The 19593-nt window shown below is 37.9% G+C and overlaps 1 protein-coding gene across 2 annotated transcripts in view; it reads left to right on the top strand.

The window, feature by feature from the left end:
• The first annotated feature begins 585 nt into the window (after nt 1–585).
• Nucleotides 586–19593, top strand: part of lrfn5b (leucine rich repeat and fibronectin type III domain containing 5b) — a 71622-nt gene continuing 52614 nt past the window's right edge. Inside the window, exon 1 of one of the 2 annotated variants that reach the window (XM_057822764.1) lies at nt 586–1059. The gene's annotated coding sequence lies outside the window, so the exon portion shown is untranslated. Of the gene's footprint in view, nt 1162–19593 lie in introns of both variants that reach the window. The other variant, XM_057822765.1, reaches the window with a different exon arrangement.

Below are 19593 nucleotides of genomic sequence, written 5' to 3'. Positions count from 1 at the left end.
CTAGCTCCAAGTCCAACTGTCCCCCTTACTTGCACACGCTCGAAGGGCCCTATGTTGCTTGTTGCCTGAGGCCCCCGGGGACACTTGCTACGCCTCTGGCCATAAGTCTTCATTAAGTTTTTTTAAATGACCAAAAATATTCACTTGCCCTTTCTAATTCTTATTCAACATTGTTTCTCCTTCTAGACAAACTGGTTGACTTCCTGTTTAATTTTAAACATGTCTCCTCTACTTTTTTTCCTGCATCGTTTTATGATAAACCGCTCCATCGAATTTCTTGCTGATCAGCAAAACAGGTACCGGGGGCTGGATTTCCCCAACTTTCCAGGGGGTGCTAAAGCTACACAGTCATCTTTGGTGTCAAATCCATCCAGAATGTGGTGCATGCTGCATTCTGTCGCGCATGCAGTCTCTCGCTTTCCGCGTGTGCATGAATAAATGATGACGCTGGGCCGTGAGCGCGGCCGGCAGGCAAGCAAGCAGGCAGGCAGAGTTGGTGTGTGCGTGTGTTGCATCTGTCTGCGCGCACAAACGCTCTCTGTGCAGCCGCCATTGCAATTCCGAGCACAAGCGCTAGTGGAACCGGCGAACGAGATGATGTATGTGTGTGCGCTGTGTGTGCGCGGATGTATGACGGCTGCAACCTCGCAGGCAATCTGGATTAGGAGAGAGAGCAAGGACGAGAGAGGGGAATTATAGGAACATCTGGCTGCAGTCGTTCGCAGGGGCTGCTCAAAAAAAGCAGCCTCCATCCTCTCTCTCTCGCGCTATCTCTCTTCATCCGTTTCTATCTTGCTCATCCCATTTTTTTTTTTTTTTTTTCGGAGGAGGTGAGGCTGCCTTCCCCCGAGCGATGCTCACTCCTCCCTGGCGCGGCGAAGCTCTTTTTCTTCCTCCCTTCTTGAAGGGCATCGATAGGGCTGCCAAGGCCAGCCACATGTTACCGGAAGCCAAGCGAATGTGTGCGGGACACCTGATTTAATTCTCTTCTTCTCCTTCCGAAGCGGAGATGCCGGTCTTCTCCCCTTGAGTAGGGAGGCTGGATGTGTCCTCCGCAAGGTAAATGGAATTCTCCTCCTAGCTGTCAATCAACTCTTGTGATGGAGAGCGGCTGATGTTCATTGACTTGTGATGTCTTCTCGCATCCAGCACTTCTGCAAGGTCAGAAAAAAAATTAGTTTTTCTCACATAGGTGAGTCGCTGCTTTATTTCATGGAAAATGTCTACTGCGATGGTGTGGTTTATTGCCTGTGCCCCGAGGTTGCACTGATAGGCGCTACTGATGAAGCTTCTTTTTGTCGGTGCTGTGAAGTGATTTAAACCGATATGATATGCAAATGACACCTCCAGTCACAAGGTGTGATGGCGTCCATCCCGGAGGGAAGCGAGTGAGCATATTAGAGTGCCTCCAGACGGGTTGAAATGTGCACAGAATATTTGTTGCAGTTCTTAAAACACAAAAAAAATGTTCATCATGAAGGCTTGGCGGAGTTTACTCAACTGCAGAAAGGGTGGAGGCCTTTGTTTGTGCGTCAAGAGCAACTGGAGTTTAAAAAATGCATTTATGGATCTTAAATACTGAGCAGTGAACTCTTACAAAATGTGCCAAGACTCCAAATTGGGTAAATAAGTGGTGAGGGTACATAGAGATGGACAAACGAAATTGTCTGAATCTACTGTAACTCTAATCGCAGTGGTTCCAACATTTGTTATCTACTGTAATTTTTGGACTATAAGCAGCTTTTTTTCCCTTCATTTTGAATCCTGCGGTTTATAGTGCGGCTTATTTGTTGAGTTATTTGGGTTAATAGGTAACACTTTATTTGACAGCGGCATAATTGTGACATGACACTATTATAGGCATTACTGAATGCTTATGACAGATGTCAATAAGTGTCATCCAGCAAATTATGTCACTAACTCCATTTATGTCCAGCTTGGATCTTTTACATCCATTAAAAAGTGAGATAATTTGCCGGATAACACTAAATGACATCTGTTATAAGCATTCATTAATGCTCCTGACAGTGTCATGTCATAAGTATTATCGTCTAATGACAGTCTTATGGCGCCACTGTCAAATAAAGTGTTACCAAATACCATAACTAGCAATTGATGAAACAACTGGAACAGTAACTGAAGAAATAATTAGAACAGAACATGAATTTTGATTGTTATTTTCATCTGTAGTGCTGCAATGCATGCTAGGAGGCATGTTGGATGACAACAGTGTTGACAGCAAGTGGCAGCAGAGGTTGACTGTCTCCCCCAAGGGAGCAGTGATGGCTAAATGAAGCTTCTTGAAGCAATGAAGCTTTGCAGCCAAATTGTTCAAAGCTTCATGGTGGTTCATTTGGTCTTATGACATTTGTATGATGCCGCTGTCAAATAAAGTGTTACCGGTTAATATATTTTGATGTAAATGTCCCATAATACAGTGAGGACGGCTGTGGCTTATATTTCAGTGCGGCTTATCTTTGAACAAATGTCGTTTTTGTGTTAAATTATGTGGGTGGCCTTATAGTCAGGTGCGCCTTATAGTGCGAACATTATGTTACTAGAATTAGAGGTTTCAAGGTGCTATCAGGTGATAGGGACCAAGTGGAACAAACCATTTTCGAGGCAAGGGTGCTGTTGCATTTTCGTGTTTCAACGAAGTACTGCATTGTTATAAACTCAGGCTTGTTAAAAATGGACTTAGTTTTTTTAAAAAAAAAAACCTAAAATGTGATGTTATAATGATGAGACACACTGTATGCTACACTGTTAAAATGATAAAATACTGGTGGTTGTGGTTTCCAGATTTTATTGTTAAAATAGCGGGAAAATGGTTTAAAACATGTAGAAACAGTGTAGTGCTTTGGTAACCATAAATTAATAAATAATATTGACACCCTCCTACAATAGTTAACTAAATCAATTTTATGGGATTTTTCAGGAAACACAAAAACTGAACTATTTTATGATTAAAAAAAAAATTATTAAGAATTTTAACTAATTGCTTGCCATTGATGGTAATAGACTGGTAATAGATGGTAATAGTATGTTCATTCGCTGCTAGCACTCCCAAATTTAAATGGATTGGATGTCTACTAGTGATAAACTCATTTAGGAATGATGAAAAGAGCCACATGATTGGACGGCTATTAGCATCAATGGCACTGGAAGAGTACACACTATCATTTTGGCAGTCGTGCGTGCTTACTACTGAGCTATTGAAGACCGTTTGGTGCCAGGTTATGTAGAAGGTGAGGAAAATCTGAGCACCGAAAGAGTGTGCTGACGCCTCGAGCTAAACTGGGCTACTGTCTCAGCAGTCAGCATGCTTGACTGCCACCGTAGTAGTGTGGCTTCAAACTCTAGATTAAGAGAGATGAGGCCGAAAAAGAGAGAATAGTGACATCATATACAGATTTGTTTTGGTGTCGTTTGTTGTTATACAAGTTAAGATCGTGTTGTATTTACAGAAGTTTGTTGTTAGTTTCAGAGTAAAACCTTTTATGGGTTCACTTTTTCTTAATGGAACAAATCTAGCAACCACACCTGCCAGATTTTACTAGATTATACAGTATATTTGATTTTTAAAACTTATTTTGCTTATTAACAAATGTTACCTTACCTTACCTTACCTTATGTTATTTTATGTTAAGTTATCTTATGTTATGTTGTTTTATGTTATCTTATGTTATGTTATCTTGTGTTATGTGATGTTATCTTATGTTATCTTATGTTCTTATTTTATGTTTTGTTATCTTATGTTATGTTATCTTATGTTATCTTATGTTGTTATGTTACGTTATCTCATATTATGTCATGTTAGGTTATCTTATGTTATCTTACAGTATGTTATGTTATGTTATGTTATGTTGCTTTCCAAAGATTATGGAAGATATAAGTCAGTAAACTTAATTTACTTAACTTGTTAATTGACAAAAAAAAAACACCAGCTGGAATGTACAGCTTACTCATAAACATCACAAACACTTGCCTGCAGTTGCCTAGATAATGACTGAAAACAGCACTCATTTCTCACAAAAATTTGTTTGGAAACATACGTACTCATGTATACTCCAACCTCAGAAAATATCACAACGATTAATAAGAAATTTTGCTTTTTTCAGGGTGACCTACTATTCATGAAAGTGTTTAATTAACACACACAACTCTTCACCAGTTTTATACATATTTAAATTAGTGCTGTCAAATTTATCCCGTTAACGGGCGGGAATTAATTTTTAAAATTAATCACGTTAAAATATTTGACGTATTTAACGCATGCGCGGAATGACCCGCTCATGCATTGCCTCAAACAGATTACAATGACGCCGTTTTTTGCACATTGAGAGCGAAGAGGCAGAGAAAGGCGAGTGGACACAGGCGTTATTGGCAGCTTCGGCAACTCCTTCACAACAAACATAAGTATCGTTTAGTGAAAGCACAACAAAAATAATATTCCTATCTCTCAAAAAAAAAAAAAAAAAAGAAGTTCATTCCCAATCAAATTAGCTATGCAAAATACACATAAAACTTACTCGGACTTTGGTCAAACTCTATTCAAACATTTTGTTTAGCTCAACAAATACACTGGATGGCAATATTTAGTCACAATATACAAACTATCAGAGGTCTCGTATGTTGTGAAGCCAGCACTCAAATGACCGTGTACAATGTATGGACCAGTAAACAGGGAACTACTGCAAAACGCACTCATTGGCTTGATTTCTAAGTAATTTAAAACTCGCCATTGACACCTTGTGGTGTATTTCAATCACTACCTTACGTAGTTAAAGACAGAGTGGAAGAACGGCAGGGAGCCAATGTGACGTTGCCGCTCGGCGACGTTAACAATGACGAGCTACTAGTTTATTCTTTGATTGAAAATTTTACAAATTATATTGAAACGAAAATATTAAGAGGGGTTTTAATATAAAATTACTATAACGTGTACTAACATTTGTATTTTAAGAAGTATAAGTCTTTCTATCCGTGGATCCTTTTAACAGAAAGAATGTAAATAATGTTAATGCCATCTGGTGGATTTATTGTTATAATAAACAAATACAATACTTATGTACAGTATATTGAATGTATATATCCGTCTTGTGTCTTATCTTTCCATTCCAACAGAAAAATATGGCATATTTTGGAGATGGTTTGAATTGCAATTAATTACGATTAATTAATTTCTAAGCTGTGATTAACTCGATTAAAAATTTTAATCCTTTGACAGCCCTAATTTAAATGCTTTGGTGGGTGCTGCTGTTTTGGTTGGTAACTGGACACTGCGGTTTCAAGCGTCAACTAACTTTTAACGTTTTTTAATATTGACACTTTTGTATGTCTCGGTGCGAATTACAAGTCGGATTGGACATAGGCGGAGTTTGACTTTTAGGGCAGGGGGGCACAACATGTTGATGACCCCGAAACGCAGTGTCAGCAATAAAATTAACTTACAAGAATATTTATAATAATAAGTTGACGATGAGTTTTTTGTTTCCAATCATTCTTGAGAGGAATTCTAAATCAGGCTGCTTAAGCATTACTCTTCGCCAAGATCGTCATCCATTGAATATGGTACGCCTGCCAGGGTCGTGCCAATGTAGTTACCCCAGTCAAAAATTGTATCCCCTGAGTGGAGCCATACGGAGGTAGATTTGTGTCTTTATTATTCAATCCCAAAAAAAGTTGCTTCAATAAAAAAAATTAAAAAAAAAAAGAAAAGTTGCTTCAATCAAAATATATATTTAAAAAAAAAAAAAAAAAAAAGTGTTTCAATGCAAAAATAATTTTGAAACTCAAAAAAATGCATGTAAAAGCTATTTTTCTTTGATTTTTTTTTTTTTTGGATTGGAGTCACGTTTTTTCTTTGATTGAAGTAACTTTTTTGATTGAAGTAATGTTGATTCGTGTTTGGGCCACATTTTGGCTAGGACATTCTTTCTTTATTATTTAATCAAAAAATAAAGTGCTTTAAAAATATATATTTTCAAAAAGAAAAACCACTTCAATGAAAAAAAAAAAAATTCAATCATTGAAAATGTTTTTGAATGCGAAAAAAATATTTGAGATTGAAAACATTTGCATTTGAAAACTTAATTTTTCATTGAAAAATCCCCAACAAAAGTTGCTTCAATCAAACCAAAAAATATTTTCAATCAAAGAAAAAAATCATTAAAAAAAAAAAAAAAATTGCCCTCACCTATTTTTGGGGGGGGGGAGGGTAGATTATATGCAAAGAAAATGACCGTCTAAGGTGCTAGTCACACGATCTGTCGAAAAATAATTTTGACCCATTATAAAAATATATATTTTTGTTCATGTCATTCATTTTTGTTGCATTTTTCTTGCTTTACAAGTTTTATATACCGTATTTTTCAGACTATAAGTCGCACCTGAGTATAAGTCGCACCAGCCCAAAAATGTACAATGAAAAGGAAAAAAACATATATAAGTCGCACCGGAGTATAAGTCGCATTTTTGGGGGAAATTTGATAGAATCCAGCACATTGAACAGATATGTCATCTTGAAAGGCAATTTAAAATAAAAAATACAATAGAGAACAACATTCTGAATAAGTGTACTGTATGATAATGTTACATGATGCGTGAGCAAAGAAATGTGAACGTGGCCCATATGTTAAAGTAACATAGCTATTAAGAGTTAATCAGATAACTACAGCATAAACAACATGCTAACAAGTTTACTACCAAACCGTCAGTGTCACTCCAAAACACCATAATAACATGTGAAATGATATAATAATGTGTTAAGTCGCTCCAGAGTATAAGTCGCACTCCCAGCCAAACTATGAAAAAAACTGCGACTTATAGTCCAAAACATACGGTGTGTGTGTGTATATATATATATATATATATATATATATATATATAAAATTATCGCGGGCAGTAATTAATTTTTTTAATTAATCACGTTAAAATATTTGACGCAATTAACGCACATGTCCCGCTCAGACAGTATTCTGCCTTTTGGTAAGTTTTACAGCAAGGCTTTTTGTGCTGCCTAATAGCGAACTCTTGTGGTCACTTTGCGACATGGTTTATTGTTTTCTTGCCAGTTCAATATGGCTGCACGACATCTCGGGCTGACGCCTACGTTGTAATGTTGTGCTTATATGATCCTTGGACAAGATTTGTCCGTAAGTATGGTTGTTGTAAAGAATGCACATATTATGTTAGTAAGCGAAATGTTATATTTTTTTGTATGAGCGCTTTTGTTTATGTTTAGTGAACCTGTATAGCGTGCTAAGCTAACGTTGTTGCTAATGCAATGCTTGTGTACTTTTTTTTGTAGTTTTACGACGGTCTAAAGAGGACAATGGTTTGAGGCCATTTTATTAATAAATCAGATAAAAAAGGAAGAAGTCTAATTATTAAGGCGTCGTTCACTAGCTGTCTAGCTTTGGAAAAAGTAGACGCTTCGGAGTGAGGACAGCATAGACAGATTTAAATGACAGTAGAGTGAAATGCCCACTACAGTCCTTATGTACCGTATGTTGAATGTATATATCCATCTTGTGTCTTATCTTTCCATCCCAACAATTTATTTTACAGAATATATATATAATTTACAGAAAAATATGGCATATTTTATAGATGGTTTGAATTGCGATTAATTACGATTAATTAATTTTTAAGCTGTAATTAACTTGATTAAAAATTTTAATCGTTTGACAGCCCTAATATATATATATATATATATATATATATATATATATATATATATATATATATATATATATATATATATATATATATATATATATATGCAGTATATATACTGTATATATTTATAGGAAAGTCAATTTCATGCAATGACACTTTTCGGCCACCAGGAGCGGGGCCCGCCCCCCCCCCCCTAAAATCCGCTTATGGGATTGGACCTCTATCGCCGTCAATGGCAGCCAATGAGTTAACACTACACATGGTAACATGTACAACATGCACACTGCTAGATCACTTACACGCCTCGGTAGGTGTTGCTGTCTCGGTTAACAACTGAGGTAATTACACAAGCCATTTTTTTCCTGCTGGAGGTGCTATTTAGATGATAATGCATCCAGCCGCTAATTGGGGCGCGGCGTCTGATAGGCCACTATGCGCAGAAATGCGCTAATAAACACACGCAATCATATTTTTACATAAATTATCTAAGGCATCTCCTTGCCTCGTGTCAAGTGTTAGTCATGACGTGGTTTATTATTCAGGAGCGCCCGCGGGCATCCTTTGAAGTGACGCGCAGACCAACCACGCCTGTTTTTCCCCCCCCCCAACCCACTCTTAAATGTTTCACACACAGACAAGTGACCACTTGACCACACTTCACTTTTAATAACCCGCATTTGGGGCTCGCGGGGCCCGATGTCTATTGTCGCGTAGGATGGTGTGAGTTCTCCCCTGGTCTCGCATCAATGTGAAGAAAGATTCTTCATCTTTTGTCAGTTTTGGCCCCCAAAAGACATGCGGTTGAGTGCAAAACGGAAGGGTTGAAAGGACGTTTTCTTCTTCTTTTTTTTTTGGATAGCTTTTATTTGAAGGGGCTTCACAGAAATAGGGCACTTAGTGTTTTGTATGCAAACCTTGAAATGATCATCAAACTTTCTTCAGACGCATTCGATGGCAAAAAGCAACATTTTACTGTGGCTCATCTGCTAGCTGATTGGTGCTCATTTGATGTTTTCTCAATGCCAAGTCCTGGAATTTTCCTCCATTTGCTGAGTTCCTGTTCAGTTTTGGTCATGAGACTTTTTAATGTGTTTTGTTTTGATTGACATGTCCACTAGGTTAAGCAACCGTCGGTTAAGTAACGATCTACACCAGTGATTCGCAAACATTTTACAGCAAGAACAATTTCAAAGAGTTCGTCATCGTTACGCCATCGTCATGAAAAAATTGTTCGTCGACAAAATATTTTCGTTTCGTTTCGTTGTACCATTAATTAATCGTAATTAATCGCAATTCAAAGCATCTCTAAAATATGCCATATTTTTCTGTATATTATTGTTGGAATGGAAAGATAAGACAGACATATACATTCAACATGCTGCACATAAGTAGTGTATTTGTTTATTATAACAATAAATCCACAAGATGGCATTAACATTATTAACACTTTCTGTGAAAGGGATTCACGGATAGAAAGAATTGTAATTCTTAAAGGATAAATGTGAGTTTGTATATTGTGACTAAATATTGCCATCTAGTGTATTTGTTGAGCTTTCAGTAAATGATACTGTAGCGATTTAAGTTAAATGCCCAAATGCATAATGGGAAGTGGAGCAACCATGGCTGCGTGTGGTGGCTGCAAAGGCTATATCTTCTCTGCGTTGAGTGCATTATAGGGCGTTAAGAAAAAGTTTAACTCCTGTTATTCTTCCCTACGTGGTTTCCCACAATAATTATAGTTGTGTGAGAGATGTCAAAGCTTTTGCCAATTAACAGCACAGCCTCAATGAATGCTTGTATCTACTCCACTCACTTGACGCTGCCTCTTAGCTCTGTATATAAGTGAACGGCGCCATTGTAGGCTGTTTGCGGCAATACGTGAGTGGGTCGTTTCGCGCATGCGTTAATATATATATGTACCGTCATTTTCGGACTTTAAGCCGCTACTTTTCCTGCTCATTTTGAATCCTGCGGCTTATAGTCCAGTGTGGCCTTTTTGTTGATTTATTTGGGTTAATAGTAGTGTTGCACCGAAACCATTTTTTGGCCCCAATACCGATACCGATACCTGGCTGTGCAGTATCGGCCGATACCGATATCATACCGATACCACCCCGATTATATATATATATATATATATTTTTTTTTTCTTAATTTTTTTTTTTTTTCCCAAAGAGCTACATCATTGGATGTGAAATCATTGCTATCAAGGCTTTGTCAGGCTGTTGCTTACCTTTGCAAAATAGGAAAAAGTACACTAAACCCTAGTAGACAATAGTTGAATAAACCTTCCGCTCTCAAGGGCCAAAATAGTGCTAAATTTGTGAAATTAATAAAACATGTAGCCCTGCGATTGGCTGGCAACCAGTTCAGGGTGTCCCCTGCCTACTGCCCGTAGTTAGCTGGGATAGGCTCCAGCAACTCCGCGACCCTCGTGAGGAAAAAAGCGGCATGGAAAATGAATGAATGAATGAATAAAACATGTATAATACTGGCCCAACAGTAAGAAAGTAAAAATAAATTCATAATAATAAACTCTCAATGAACTGAATAAACTTTTTTAAACCTCTCAAAGTCCAAGCAGTGCAACTTTCATGAAATTATTGTCACATTCTCCTGCTGGTTAGATTGTGTTTTGTTGCTGGGCGTGGGGGCGTGGCACTTGAATCCAATGCAGGCTCATCAACGCAGCATTTAAGCACGGGTGATCTCAGGGAAGGCTGCCGAGATATTTGCCTTGCTGATCGCTATTTGACATCTGGCACAATAATCTCGCTACATTTGCTTGTTATGCCCCTGCATTGGGTTTTTCTGTTAGTGTGCTGCTCTCATTTGTAACCGCTGCCTATCGTCTTAGTTTGTCCGTCGACCTGCTGTCACGGACTCCTTTTGTTATTTCTACTGTCCCGCGATCGTGGGTTATTTTTTGTTTGCAATCATTAAACCCTTTTATGTATCCCCCGAGAAAAATGCTGTGGTCAAATGTTATAATAATGGACCGGTAAATGGTATCGGCGCCGTCTTTGTTGGTACTCGCCGATACCGATACCACCATTTCGGGCCGGATCGGCGCCCGCTGCCGATACTAGTATCGGTATCGGTGCATCTTTAGTTAATAGGTAAAACTTTATTTGACAGCGGCATCAAGACTGCCATAAGATCGTCATAATTATGACATGACATTATCACGGGCAGTAATGAATGCTTATGACAGAAGTCACTCAGCGTAATCCGGCAAATTATGTCACTAACTCCATTTATGTCCAGCTCGGATCATTTACATCCATTCAAAAGGTCATAAGCATTCATTAATGTTCATGGCAGTGTCATGTCATGTCGCCTCTGTCAAATAAAGTGTTACCAAATTCCATAACTAGCAAGTCATGAAACAACTAGAACATTGACTGAAGAAATAATTAGCACAAAACATGAATTTTGATTGTTATTTACATCTATAGCGCTGCAATGCACGCTAGGAGGCATGTTTGACGACAACGGTGTTGACAGCAGGTGTCAGCAGAGGTTGACTGTTCATAGACTTCATAATGTATTGACGGGACACGGGGCCGATAAATAGGGGGCCTGCATTGTTGGTGAGGTCGTCAAAACTGACCGGATGGAATCACAGACAACGAGCTTTTATAGTTGAAAATTTTGGTGAATAAATGCTTAAATCCCTGAATTTTTATAGACGTGGATGTAAAAGAGTCTCGATTCTTGGTTAAAAGCAATAAAAAAAAACAAAAACAAAAAAAAAACATGGAGTTAGCATTTATTTTATGTAAATATGTTAAAGTACAAGGCCAGTCTGTTGGTGAACGTAGCTAGCGGCCGCCTTATGTAAATAGAGCTTTTCCGCTGAATATGCTTGTGAATAAATGCCTAAATCCCTGAATTCTTTATAGATATGGACGTAAAACAGTCTCGATTCTTGGTTAAATGAAAAAAAATGTGCAGTTAGCATTTATTTTACGTAAATATTGGGAACTATGATGCCAATGCAGTAGCGGCTAATTTCTCCCATTGATTTTCTCATGTTTCATAATGCATGTATGGTAAGGAAAATATAAAAATTACCTTAATTAAAAAAAAAATTCAATTAAGAGATCGTTATGAGGTAAAAATTCATGACTTTTTACAGACACCATTTTTTTTTTGTTTAAAATATGCGAGTGAATAATTTTTTAAAGTCATTTTTTCTGGTTTTAAACGAAATATTAGACATCAATTAATGATTTTAAGCTAAAAATGAGAGACATTTTGAATAATAAGTATTATTAATTACTTTCGTTTTATGTCTGGGTTGAAGCAAAAGTGGTTGCGCGATGTCTGTAAACGGGGGTTTTCAGGGTAAACGGGCAAATTAAAAATAGTTTGGGGGCTTAATGCGCCATGAATCTGCTATAGCAGCATATAGACATATTTTTCTATCAAACACAACAGTTGTTTTGGCTTAAATTACTGCAGTTTATTTTAAAGAGGAGTGCAAGAGCAGAAACTGCTTTTTCAATCTTGCCTGTGTTTTCCGCCGTTTATAATTTTGATTATTAATCATTATTTTACCTCCTTGACCCGCATTGACAGCGATCGACATCCAATCATTTGAAGTGGGAGGGATGGCAGCGAATGAACAAACTGCCACCCTCCCGCTTCAAATGGATTGGACGTCTAACTTATGACGACAGGAGAAAAAAAGTCTTAAATAGCATTATTATGTGAATTAGAATCATATTTTGAGACGATTCGACTAATTCAACAATTTAGCAAAGCACAGATGACGAGAAATTAGTCTTTTAATCTGCCGGTTAGCCACGCCTACAGTTATAGGGCTTTAGCGTGCCCAACAGGTGGATGACGTCAGCGGGTAACTGGGCTCATCGGTTTTACTATTCAAACCATTGAGGGGGAATTATTCAGAACGAGGAAAACGCGACGAAGAGAGCCGCAAAATGTCATTGTTTCAGTCTCTCTACTCCAATATTTTTAGAGGATTTTTTTTTTTTTTTTAATCCAAGTATTTTTCCCCAATAGCTAAATTAAAGGCTTGAGAAGGACCAGTCAGCCCGTCGAGGGGGAACTATTCACAACGAGGAAAACGCGACGAAGAGAGCTGCAAAATGTCACTGTTTCTGTCTCTTTACTTCAATATTTTTACAGGATATTCTTTCTATCCAAGTACTTTCCCCAATTGCTAAATAAATGGCATGGTCATGACAAATAACAGTCTTATGCTAAATGGAATATGAAATAATAAAAATGCACTTATTCAGGACAACATGGCAAAATTACTCCATAATGGTCAAAAATGTCGACTTCACCTTTACTGTTGCACCTCCCGAATGATATTTTATGACACCTAAATCGGACATATGTCATTTCCCTTCCCCGGCTTCGGAGAATGTAAACAAACCAAGAGGCGCGACAGCTAGCTTACATGCTAACCCGAATCAAGTGATGTTTCAAAGTCTTCGAAGCAGAAAATCACACATAACTAGCCCGGATTATTTGACATGACGACTGGGTTGTCGACTGTCTTTGCGGATCGGCAAACCGCCCGGCTGAGAGCAATTTACAGTTCGGTCCCCGGAGGAGGGCGGCTGCAGTTGTTGTGCAGCTAACGTGCAGCTAATGTGCATGAGAAGAGCTTTTTATATGCTTATCAATGATCAAACATAAGTAGTCCTTTATCTAAAGAAAGTTTGTAGTGTTTACTTTGTAATCGCTGTATTCGTATTTGACATAATACAAAACAAGATGTTTACTCACTTCCTCGTAAGTCCAATGGTCCCACAGTACTAGGGCTTGTTTTGGCCAATATCCACGGTGAATGGGAACCTTTTGAAACTCCAAAAAGGCGCACACGCCTCTCCCTCATAAAGTAAGATTTTTCTGCAGCCCATTGGCTGGTGTGATGCGAAAAATAAACATATTAATCCGCAAAATCAGCTGAATCCTTAGTCCTTATACACAACAGTACCGCTGTTTAGTGAAGAGGACGCCTTCACCCGTACATGTCACAGCGCCCTCCTCCATTTTCATGCGCGGGACTCAAAAAACTAAATAAATATAGTAGGGTTGTTCCGATCATGTTTTTTTTTTGCTCCCGATCGTTTTAGTTTGAGTATCTGCCGATCCCGATATTTCCCGATCCGATTGCTTTTTTTGCTCCCGATTCAATTCCAATCATTCCCGATAATTTTTCCCGATCATATACATTTTGGCAATGCATTAAGAAAAAAAAATGAATAAAACTCGGACGAATATATACATTCAACATACAGTACATAAGTACTGTATTTGTTTGTTATGACAATAAATCCTCAAGATGGCAATTAGATTATTAACATTCTTTCTGTGAGAGGGATCAACGGATAGAAAGACTTGTGACTTTGTAAATTGTGACTAAATATTGCCATCTAGTGTATTTGTTGAGCTTTCAGTAAATGATACTGTGGCCATCCCAAATGCATGATGGGAAGTGGAACCATGACTGTGTGTAGTGCTACCAATTGATATATCTTCTCTACGTTGGGCAGTAACATAAGGTGTTAAGACAAAGATCAATTGCCACCTTGCTTCCCCACATTGCTTCCCATGATATTTCTAATCATAGATAGAGGGATTGCAAGGCTTTAGCCAATTAAAAAAAGGCTCCAATGACTGCCAAAATTCACTCTACTCATTTTGCGCTTCCTTTTATCTCTCTATATAGGTAAAACGGCGTCATTCAGATTGAGCGCGACAATGAGTGAGAAGGTCGTGCAGCGCATGCATTAATTGCGTTAAATATTTTAACGTGACACATTTTTTAAAAAATTAATCGCCGCCGTTATAGGGATGAATTTGATAACCCTACCTTAAGCCTAAACTAAAGACTCTGGATGAGTGTAACATATTATGTCTGTAACGTTAAATACAATTAGATTCCGATAGTATGAAAATGACGTGATCGGACCCGATCGATCGTCATCTCTAAAATATAGCCATCGCTACCACACACATCCAAGGGGTCCATATCATTCAGCAGCATAAAATAGCGCCTGTATTATGAAATAAACATGCTTTTTCGTGTCACATGCACTTTAAACGTCTATATATGCTATCAAATCGATCAAATGCCCTTGAATCGAATCGTACCAGACTGTAATATCGCCAAATATCGTATTAATGGTGATTTGCGCCCTCAATAATCATCATATTTCAAATTGACAAGTGAAACTGTTGTCAGGAGCTGATTTTTCAAACTTTCCAGTAATGACTGAGTTCAATTCAGTTCCGTTCACCATAAGGCGGCGGAGTCACTAATAGAGTAAGCTGACATTTGGATCTCCCTGGGTTCTTGTGTTCATCAAACACACCACCTTTCCATCAAGAAATGCCCAGACAAGTTCATCCCTATTTGTCGTACCTGCCTCCAGTTGTTGTAAAAGTACAAATAGTACTAACCAAAATGGCCAACTTTCTCTATTTTTCTGTTGTTTGTTCAAAACCTACTTTAACAAGGATGCGTTGTGCTCACTTTCAATTTAGCTTGTCCTCGTTTTCCCGCAAAACGCGACAAAGACGAGCTGTTAGATGCTTTTGTCTGCATACGTGGGAAGGGATTGAACTTATTTTCCTTTCACTCCTTCTATACATAAAATCATCCACGCTGCTCGCCCGCCAGGAATTAAATGGGCGATTGAGAATGTGTATTGATATTCCGGAGTGCTTTTCAAGGTTTCTCTACGAGAAAATCCCAGGTCATAAGCCCCCTCCCTCCCCTCACATCAGGGGTGCGATCGTACAAGCGCGGCGGCGGAATGCAGATGAGCGTTTGAGCTCCGTCTCCTTCTTATTCGAGACATTGTCGGAAAATATGAGGGTGTTTGTGTGCTTGTTTGCTGTTCGTCAGCCTATCGGGCCTCTGGCTTCCCGCTCGGATGCCGTGCGAAGGAAAACACTTGCAAAATGGCAGGGGAGACTTGTAAATGCTGATGAACAGCACTTCTCTTGATGCACAGGGGTCTGCTTAGTATGACGCGCACACACACACAGACACACAGATGATGATACCTTGACATCCAGTCAAAGCAGCGAAATTGCAGCTGCCACAGAAATTGCATATGAGATGCCATCCCCCACCTGAAACGCAAAGAAACAAAAATTTATCAGAGCATTGTGTTGCATTGCAGCATATCACGGCAATCAGAGGTGGGTAGGGTTGACGCAAATTGTATTCAAGGAAGAGTACTGTCACTTTAGAACAGGGCTGTCGAACGCATTTTTGTCTCTGGCCACATTATGAGTCCCTTTCGGAGGATCGTTATGTCTTCCGAACAGGGCTGCAGTGGCGGACGCTGGTCTTTCAAAGAGAGGAAGCTCAAACTGTTTTCCCCTTGTGAGTGCTTTGTCATGGTGGAGGGAAAGAAACAAGAGTGCCAGAAGTCAAGTCTCACTGGGCTTGGCGGGTCGTTTGGGGGTCCCGCGATGTGCCGTGCCGGTTGGGGTAGGGGGTGGTGGCACGCCCCCCTTATCCCATCCCTGAAGCCCGGTTGATGGGGGCGCGGATGGCCCGGGGGACCACCCTGTATCCCAGGGGGATGACGACGACCGCTTTGCTGGGCTACGGGAGGAGGGATAGGCTGTGCTGGCTTTCGTGACGATGGTCATATCGCGAACATTTGTCAGGTGAGGTGCTCGTATCATGAGAGTCCACTTTATTTAGAAAGTCGATTTATTGTTTAGAGACATTTTTGACTTAAAAGTTGTCCAAATTCCCCTTTTTTGAGCAAATATTGGCTTATTTTTCAGTTTTTAGTTATTTAAAAAAAATTATTTAACCCTAACCCAGTACTTCTCAAATAGTGGGGCGCGCCCCCCCCAGGGGGGCGCAGAGCGATGCCAGGGGTGGCGCATGTGACCTCGGGGAACATGCTTTTTTTTTTTTTTCTTTTTTTTTTGCCATACTAGAATGAAGTGCACTTGCGCATCCACTCAGTGGGTGGCAGTGGCGCTCTCATTTTTAAAGTGCGCGCAGTATTTTTGAAGTAAGCAAGAGCATACAGACGAGAGATATGAAGAGCTTTGCGCCGTTTTCGAAAGCTGTTTTCCGGCCGGACTCGCGCAGAGAGCCACTGTCCTCTGCGGTTCTCTCGTGTCCGCCCGAGACGTGCCATTTTCGGCTTGGGATCGTCACGACGACCGCCGACACCCACGGTTCTCCCTCGGCCGCCGAGAATGCGCTTTTTTCGGGCCGTTTGCCTTTTGGCTTTGACATTTAATACAGTGGTAGGTGAAGAAAGACCACTGTTTACTGTGTCTGAAAATGATTATAGCGGACAGCCGGAAGCCAAATCAATTAAGACGCCACTTAAAGACATTAGACCCCAATCTCATTGATACGCCGCTTGGTTGTTTTTCAGCGAAAACGTGCCGAATATTGCCAATAATCGTCCCGCTTTGTCAGTGTTATATATGTCCGAAGACACTCTTTTTCCCTTCTATTCGGTTTTGTTTTTTCGGTCAATTTTTTTTGGCATATTGTCCTCATGAGTTAATGTTTCTAATCAATTTGAATTTGTTATTATTTACTTATTTTATTTTTCAATATTAAATGTTAAAAATGTACCTTGAGTATTTTTACAGTTTGGATGTGACTTTTTTGTTGTTTTTTTAATTCAGGCAAATTGATGTGCGTTAAGTCTTTTCTGTTACAAACAAAAACAATGTTGATAAAGTTATACTTTATAAGTTGATCTGTTATTTTCTGTAATAGAAAAAAATGACAATGTGAGGCAGAGGCGTACTTATAATAGTAATATTATAGACAAATGATACTATTTACAGTGGCGGTAGAGTTTGGGGGGGCGCGAAACATTTAAGTCTTCCTTGGGGGGGCGTAACAGAAAATAATTGAGAAGCACTGCCCTAACCAAATAACGTTTTCATATGAGATAAAAACGTGAAAACTATCATGTAATGTGTAGGGCTGTCAAAATTATCGCGTTAACGGGCGGTAATTAATTTTTTTGATTAATCACGTTAAAATATTTGACGCAATTAATGCACATGCCCCGCTCAGATTAAAATGACAGCAGTGTAATGTCTGCTTGTTACTTGTTACCTGTTTTTTGTTGTTTGGCGCGCTCTGCTGGCGCCTGGGTCCAAATGATTTTATGGGTTTGAGGAGTGATTATGGTGTAATGACATCAACAATGGTTGATGAAAAAAATTTTTTAAATTTTAATAAAACGAAAACATTAAGAGGGGTTTTAATATAACATTTCTATAACTTGTACTAACATTTATCTTTTAAGAACTACAACTTTTTCTATCCATGGATCGCTTTAAGAGAATGTTAGTAATGTTAATGCCATCTTGTTGATTTATTGTTTTGATAAACAAATACAGAACTTATGTACCGTATGTTGAATGTATATATCCGTCTTGTGTCTTATTTTTTCATTCCACCAATAATTTACAGAAAAATATGGCATATTTTACAGATGGTTTGAATTGCGATTAATTACGATTAATTTTTAAGCTGTAATTAACTCGATTAAAAATTTTAATCGTTTGACAGCCCTAGTAATGTGGTATTTTTAACATGTAAAAACGTGATAATTGACATGTAAAAACATAATCTTTTGTGTAAAAACGTGACAACGTTTATGTGAATACGTGATATCCTGTAAAACGCGACACCGCAGTTTCCGCTTTCAATGTTTCAAAGTGATACATTGAAAGCTTTCATTCAAAAACATGATAATTATCATGTAAACACGTGATAATTTTTGTGTAAAAGCATCATGCTAGATTTCACGTTTTTACATGATAGTTTTCACATTTTTACATGATAATTATCATAACATTTTTACACAAAAATTATCACGTTTTTACATGTTATGCCAAAACTTGATAATTGCTAAGTACAACGTGATGATTTTTGCATAAAAACATCATGCTAGATTTCAGGTTTTTACATGATACCTATCATGTTTTTACATGACAATTATCACGAAATATATACACAAAAATTATCACATTTTTACATTTTGTCATGTAAAAACGTGATAATTATCATGTAACAAATCACGTTGTTACATGATGATTATCACGTTTTTACATTTTATGTAAAAACGTGATAATTCTGTGTAAAAATGTCATGATAGTTTTCACATTTTTACATGATAATTATGTTTTTCCATGATAATATGTAAAAATGTGATAATTTTTGTGTAAAAACGTCATGCTAGATTTGACGTTTTTACATAATTATCATGACGTTTTTACACAAAAATTATCACGTTTTACATATTGTCAAGTAAAAACTTGATAATTTTTGTGTAAAAACATGCTAGATTTCACGTTTTAACAAGATAGTTATCACATTTTTACATGATAATATGTAAAAACGTGATAATTTTTGTATAAAAACGTGATGCTAGATTTCACATTTTTACATGATAGTTATCACGTTTTTACATGATAATATGCCAAAACTTGAGTTTTTGTGTATAAATGTCATGACAGTTTTCACATTTTTAGATGATAATAATCTCGTTTTTACATATTATCATGTAAAAATGTGATAATCATCATGTAACAACGTGATGTTACATGATAATGATCACGTTTTTACATGATAATGATCACGTTTTCACATAATTATCATAAAATTATCATGTGAAATTTTTCATGATAAGTATCATATAATTATCATGTAAAAACATGGTACTGGCCTTCTTTTTTTTTTTTTTTTTTTTTTAAATAAATGGCAGGAATACGCTTCCATAGTTTGACATTAACTCACATGTCCGGTCCATTTTCCATTGGTCAAATTGAGTTCAAGATAACTCGATATATTTGATGCATTCTTCCTTGGCAAGGATTATAAATTTCCATGGTAATGTGTTATGGTTGGCTCAG

This window comes from Corythoichthys intestinalis, chromosome 19 (assembly GCF_030265065.1).
Source record: "Corythoichthys intestinalis isolate RoL2023-P3 chromosome 19, ASM3026506v1, whole genome shotgun sequence".
Taxonomy (NCBI): Eukaryota; Metazoa; Chordata; class Actinopteri; order Syngnathiformes; family Syngnathidae; genus Corythoichthys; species Corythoichthys intestinalis.
Note: the sequence above shows the minus strand (reverse complement) of the source record. Positions and strands in the feature narration are given on the sequence as shown.